The sequence below is a fragment of the Manis javanica genome, chromosome 4, assembly GCF_040802235.1.
Source record: "Manis javanica isolate MJ-LG chromosome 4, MJ_LKY, whole genome shotgun sequence".
NCBI lineage: Eukaryota > Metazoa > Chordata > Mammalia > Pholidota > Manidae > Manis > Manis javanica.
The window spans coordinates 128,271,795-128,279,678 of NC_133159.1; positions in this window are offsets into that span (position 1 = coordinate 128,271,795).

Sequence of the window (7,884 nt, forward strand, 5' to 3'; positions counted from 1 at the left end):
AAACAAATGACAACAACAACACTAAGCCCCAACTTCTGTGGCACGCAGCGAAAGCAGTCTTAAGAGGAAAGTATATAGCAATCCAGGCACACTTGAAGAAGGAAGAACAATCCCAAATGAATAGTCTAACATCACAATTATTAAAACTGGATAAAGAAGAACAAATGAGGCCTAAAGTCAGCAGAAGGAGGGACATAATAAAGATCAGAGAAGAAATAAACAAAATTGAGAAGAATAAAACAATAGCAAAAATCAACGAAACCAAGAGCTGGTTCTTCGAGAAAATAAACAAAATAGATAAGCCTCTAGCCCAACTTATTAAGAGAAAAAGAGAGTCAACACAAATTAACAGCATAATCAGAAATGAGAATGGAAAAATCACGACAGACTCCACAGAAATACAAAGAATTATTAAAGACTACTATGAAAACCTATATGCCAACAAGCTGGAAAACCTAGAAGACATGGACAACTTCCTAGAAAAATACAACCTGCCAAGACTGACCAAGGAAGAAACACAAAAGTTAAACAAACCAATTACGAGCAAAGAAATTGAAACAGTAATCAAAAAACTACCCAAGAACAAAACCCGGGGCCAGACGGATTTACCTTGGAATTTTATCAGACACACAGAGAAGACATAATACCCATTCTCCTTAAAGTGTTCCACAAAATAGAAGAAGAGGGAATACTCCCAAACTCATTCTATGAGGCCAACATCACCCTAATACCAAAACCAGGCAAAGACCCCACCAAAAAAGAAAATTACAGACCAATATCCCTGATGAATGTAGATGCAAAAATACTCAATAAAATATTAGCAAACAGAATTCAACAGTATATCAAAAGGATCATACACCATGACTCAGTGGGGTTCATCCCAGGGATGCAAGGATGGTACAACATTCGAAAATCCATCAACATCATCCACCACATCAACAAAAAGAAAGACAAAAACCACATGATCATCTCCATAGATGCTGAAAAAGCATTTGACAAAATTCAACATCCATTCATGATAAAAATTCTCAGCAAAATGGGAATAGAGGGCAAGTACCTCAACATAATAAAGACCATATATGATAAACCCACAGCCAGCATTATACTGAACAGCGAGAAGCTGAAAGCATTTCCTCTGAGATCGGGAACCAGACAGGGATGCCCACTCTCCCCACTGTTATTTAACATAGTACTTGAGGTCCTAGCAATGGCAATCAGACAAAACAAAGAAATACAAGGAATCCAGATTGGTAAAGAAGAAGTTAAACTGTCACTATTTGCAGATGATATGATACTGTACATAAAAAACCCTAAAGACTCCACTCCAAAACTACTAGAACTGATATCAGAATACAGCAAAGTTGCAGGATACAAAATTAACACACAGAAATCTGTAGCTTTCCTATACACTAACAATGAATCAATAGAAAGAGAAATCAGGAAAACAATTCCATTCACCATTGCATCAAAAAGAATAAAATACCTAGGAATAAACCTAACCAAAGAAGTGAAATACTTATACTCTGAAAACTACAAGTCACTCTTAAGAGAAATTAAAGGGGACACTAATAAATGGAAACTCATCCCATGCTCATGGCTAGGAAGAATTAATATCGTCAAAATGGCCATCCTGCCCAAAGCAATATACAGATTTGATGCAATCCCTCTCAAATTACCAGCAACATTCTTCAATGAATTGGAACAAATAATTCAAAAGTTCATATGGAAACACCAAAGACCCCGAATAGCCAAAGCAATCCTGAAAAAGAAGAATAAAGTAGGGGGGATCTCACTCCCCAACTTCAAGCTCTACTACAAAGCCATAGTAATCAAGACAATTTGGTACTGGCACAAGAACAGAGCCACAGACCAGTGGAACAGATTAGAGACCCCAGAAATTAACCCAAACATGTATGGTCAATTAATATTTGATAAAGGAGCCATGGACATACAATGGCAAAATGACAGTCTCTTCAACAGATGGTGCTGGCAAAACTGGACAGCTACATGTAGGAGAATGAAACTGGACCATTGTCTAACCCCATATACAAAGGTAAACTCAAAATGGATCAAAGACCTGAATGTAAGTCATGAAACCATTTAACTCTTGGAAAAAAACATAGGCAAAAACCTCTTAGACATAAACATGAGTGACCTCTTCTTGAACATATCTCCCCGGGCAAGGAAAACAACAGCAAAAATGAGCAAGTGGGACTACATTAAGCTGAAAAGCTTCTGTACAGAGAAAGACACCATCAATAGAACAAAAAGGAACCCTACAGTATGGGAGAATATATTTGAAAATGACAGATCCGATAAAGGCTTGACGTCCAGAATATATAAAGAGCTCACATGCCTCAACAAACAAAAAACAAATAACCCAGTTAAAAAATGGGCAGAGGAACTGAACAGACAGTTCTCTAAAAAAGAAATACAGATGGCCAACAGACACATGAAAAGATGCTCCACATCGCTAATTATCAGAGAAATGCAAATTAAAACTACAATGAGGTATCACCTCACACCAGTAAGGATAGCTGCCATCCAAAAGACAAACAACAACAAATGTTGGCGAGGCTGTGGAGAAAGGGGAACCCTCCTACACTGCTGGTGGGAATGTAAAATAGTTCAACCATTGTGGAAAGCAGTATGGAGGTTCATCAAAATGCTCAAAACAGACCTACCATTTGACCCAGGAATTCCACTCCTAGGAATTTACCCTAAGAACGCAGCAATCAAGTTTGAGAAAGACAGATGCACCCCTATGTTTATCGCAGCACTATTTACAATAGCCAAGAATTGGAAGCAACCTAAATGTCCATCGGTAGATGAATGGATAAAGAAGATGTGGTACATATACACAATGGAATACTACTCAGCCATAAGAAGTGGAAAAATCCAACCATTTGCAGCAACATGGATGGAGCTGGAGAGTATTATGCTCAGTGAAATAAGCCAAGCGGAGAAAGAGAAATACCAAATGATTTCACTCATCTGAGGAGTATAGGAACAAAGGAAAAACTGAAGGAACAAAACAGCAGCGGAATTACAGAACCCAAAAATGGACTAACAGGTACCAAAGGGAAAGGAACTGGGGAGGAAGGGTGGGCAGGGAGGGATAAGGGGGGAGAAGAAGAAGGGGGGTATTAAGATTAGCATGCATGGGGGGGAGGGAGAAAGGGGAGGGTGGGCTGCACAACACAGAGAGGACAAGTAGTGACTCTACAACATTTTGCTAAGCTGATGGACAGTAACCGTAATGTGGTTGTTAGGGGGGACCTGATATAGGGGAGAGCATAGTAAACATAGTATTCTTCATGTAAGTGTAGATTAAAGATTAAAAAAAAGAAAGAAAGAAAGAAAAGGGGGATTACTCCTTGATAGGATAAAAGTATGGTAAATCAAAGATCAACGCATGCTTTAAATATCCTTAATGTTGATCACTGAAAGGGTGTCAGATGATCGGCTATGGAGGTACTCTTTTCTGATAATATTCCTTTCTCTTAAAAAAAAAAAAAAAAGCAGTTACTGTGTGCTGACCTCCAATGAGTTCTACACAGTGGTATAGAGGGCATGTCAAAGTGTGGGCAAAGGGTCTGTTTGTTTCTATGCACAAGATCAAGGCCTAGCTTGGATACCCAGAAAATGAACTAAGATACGATATGAGGAGGAGCTTCTGGCATCAGCACTCTCTGGAGGACTCGTGCGGGGGGATGATCATCAAAAAGCCTCCACAGGGATCCGGACGATGCTGCGGTTGTGGCTGTATCCAGCCCACCATCTCCTGGACTTGCCATAGGAATGAGGAGAGATATGTCTAGGCTGGCATGTGCATACAGTGAGACAACGAATTTGACCGGATCTGTACTGTTGGAACTCAACCAGGAGTTGGGAGGGGTGCAAGTTGTAGCACTCCAAAATCTCATGACTATAGACTATCTATGGTTAAAAGAACATATGGGAAGTGAACAGATCCCAGAAATGGGCTGCTTTAATTTGTCTGATGGTTCAAGTACAGTTGGACAATATCCATCATATCATAGATAAATTTTCACAAATGCCTAGGGTGCCTAAATGGTTTTCTTGGCTTCACTGGAGATGGATGGTAATTATAGATTTGCTTTGTTTATGTCACCGTATTCCTATTATGTTAATATGTGTGTGCAAATTAGTTAGTAGTTTAAAACCTATACATACTTAAGGTACTATGCAAGAAGATATGTCAAAGAAGTAATCAATCCTCCCATGTTTCCTTCATATGCTACATCTGTAGCTTTTCTTCTTCCTTCCTAATTACAACCCTTAAATAGAATTCGTGCCTCATATCGAATTTACCGAGTATCATAATTCCTCCAGGTGGTAAAGATACCTCGAGACAAGTGCTGGGCATAGAAGCCACAGGGCATAAATCTGCAAAGAAGTAAAAAGCTAACCTTTGCAAACAATATGGCTTCTCTCTCACTTACCAAATTTACATTTCCCTGTATGGCCCCGGAAGATGACTGGTTAGCCAGAGACGGGTAAGATTCCTCAAGGGAGGAACAACCTAAGTCAGGCACAGTCACAGGGGGGCCATCAGGTGAGAACTTGGGGATCAACAGAGGTGAGGCTCAGAACCTCACCTCCCCTGCTTTGAGAGAAATCTTCTGCATCCGTGGATGTCTTGCTGCCCTTGTCTAGCCTGGATTAATACTTAGTCCATAGGCACACACCTGATCATCTGATCATCTACATTTGCCCTCTTACAGCACTAAACTATGTTTTCTACCTTTATCTTGCATCTACCTACCACTTCAGCATTTTATTAAAAATAAAAATAATAATAATAATAGGAGAAATGTGGGATCAACATATAAATCAAGTACAAAAATCAAACGAATATTCATATTTGACCTGATTTGTTTATAGGTCATATTGCATGATCAAAATCGAAAGTTTCTGTGATGAATGTCCTTGTACTGTTCACCATGTAAGAATTTATTCACTATGTAAGAATTCGTTCACCATGTAAGAACTTGTTCGTTATGCTTCAGAAGATTGGAGACTGACGAGAATTAGGCTTGAGATGGATTAATGATTGTACATTGAGCATTGACCCCCCTATACTGAATTTTATTGTTGTTAACAACCATTTGATCAATAAATATGAGAGATGCCCTCTCAAAAAATAAATAAATAAATAAATAAAATAAAAATAAAAATAAAAATAATAATAGGAGAAATGTGGGATCAACATATAAATCAAGTACAAAAATCAAACGAATATTCATATTTGACCTGATTGTTTATAGGTCATAATGCATGATCAAAACCGAAAGTTTCTGTGATGAATGCCCTTGTACTGTTCACCATGTAAGAATTTATTCACTATGTAAGAATTCGTTCACCATGTAAGAACTTGTTCGTTATGCTTCAGAAGATTGGAGACTGACGAGAATTAGGCTTGAGATGGATTAATGATTGTACATTGAGCGTTGACCCCCCTATACTGAATTTTATTGTTGTTAACAACCATTTGATCAATAAATATGAGAGATGCCCTCTCAAAAAAAAAAAAAAAAAAAAAGAGAGGATGTGAACTCAACAGTCCAAGCAGGTTTACTGCTGATCCTGAGAGGGACGCCTCTGTCCTGGCCAGCAGAACAAAGGAAAGGGACCTCTAACAGGTGAAGAAGCTTTTTATGGTCAGGATTTTCAGGAGCTCTTTGAGGGGAGGTGTCAGGGGAAAGGTGGGCTGGTGACTTGCTAATGTGTCCTCTGGAGAATGCTTGTAACCTAGGTAAGATGACACCCAGGTCTCTGAGATGGTGGGTGGTCTTATTCGAAAGGCAGTCCTCAGGTCATGTTTCTATCACTTAACCAAGGCCATGAGGACCTCCATGGTCAGCTCACATCCCTGCCTGTCCCGCCTCTGACCTCATCTCCTACGCTTGCTCACTCCCCCCGAGCCTCACTAGGCCCCTCAGCATGCCTGACCCTGGAGGCATAATCCCGCCTGGCTGCTTTTGTGTGTGCTGTTCCCTGCATGCAGAATTCCCGCTCATCTCCGGAAAGTCTTGGCTCAGATGGCTCTTCCTCAGTGGGCTCAACCACGGCTACTCATTCTCAAACTGCAGTGCCCGCTGCTGCCACTTCCATCCCCTTGCCCTGTAGATTTTTCTCCATAAATGTGTCATCCTCTAACATCCTGCATCATTAGCATGTTGACTTTTTGTTAAAGCGACAACAGAGAACTCCCACCCCCCTCTGAAAATGTGAGCTCCAGGATGGGAGGGGCTGTCCTGGGTGGGCGCTGCAGTGCCCCACTGTCTGGAACGGCCGATGGAGGTATCAGGATGGGTGAGGAAACTGAGAGAAAGGCCTCCCATGGTCACTGGCAGAGGGGATATTGGGTGGTGTCATGATAGTTAACTGAACCCCACCCCTGCGGGAGAAGTTTGCTGCAGTGGGGGAATCCAGACACGATGAGGACAAGTCTTGGCAGCCAGAGAGGGACCGAGGGGCAAAGGTATATGGTGGGTACTTAGCCCTGCCACCAGGATTACCTGTGTTCTGGGTCAGTGTCACATCCTGTGTCTCAGAACATCCCTCTTATCTCAGAACACTTTTATACTCTCTTTTAAGAATGAGTTAATAGTACTAATAATGTCATATTGAATGCTTACCACTCAACAGTCACGGTGCCGAACACTCCCATCCCGTCAATGTTCCTGCAAGGCAGGTATTACCGTAAATCTCATTTTCTAGACAAAGATGATTCAGAGGTTTATTTGGCTTAAAATTAATATTTAATTTATTGCAGTTGCCAATTTTAAAAAGCTAGGTCTTCCTTAAACTTTGAATTACAAATCTTTTCTATTTCTGTCCAACATGTTTTAACTATCTTTTAAAAGGATTTTGAATGTTTGGTTCCAGTGATGAAGTTAAACTTTCTTAATCATTTTTAATTGCATTTAAACATGTATGGTGTTCAGTTTCCTTTTATATACTTGAATGGTCTAATTTAACAAACCAAACCTTTCCAAGTATTTAAATTTAAATTATTCATCCAATAAATCAAACTTAGAGACATAATGAACTTTGAGTTCTTTTAAATGTTCCAGTACGTTTAATAAGTTTAAGGAGTTTTAAGTTTAAAATTATAAATCTGAATCAATTATACACTTAACTAATTTTCAATTGGAATTTCAAGATTTTTACTCTAGGCCAAATCCTACTGAGCTATAAATAGCATAAATACCAAAAGTGTACAGATTCTTTTACATAAAAACATTAATCCCATGATTTGGATTCACTTCAACTTTCTATACTTAATTTTAAATCTTTGCAGATGCTCACTTACCAAGAAAACTATAATATTCATTTCAGATCATTTTGGGGGGTTCTGAGATTATAGAACATCTGCTCTGTGCTGTCTATCATTGCTGTGTCAGTGACCCCACAATTCAAAGGTGGTGGCACATGGCCTAGGATGCCAGGATCTAAGTTATATGTTACACCCCCTCCCCAGGAAACTACCACCTGACTTAATTTTGCATGTTTTTGGTTTTTAGGATTAATCAAGTGCTTTCTATCTAAAGCTAACAATCTTTGAACCAGATGGAATCCTGCATTCTTTTATCTCTTACTGTGTCTTTGGACCATGCAAGTCTTAGAGTTATTAAACTGGCATCTGATGAAATCATGGCTTGGGAATCAGCTACTTTTCACCTAGTGGTGGAACTTTAGGCATCTGTCAGCATGGGAACGGACTTGGGAGGTCATCAGTTCCTTCCCAGGTCTTGGACATCACACCCTATGCTTCCACAGCAGAGGAGTCAGCCAGCTCTTAGAATAGGAAATGGGAGACTTCCTCCAGGAGTCCTGTGCTGGCGTCTCTTCTGT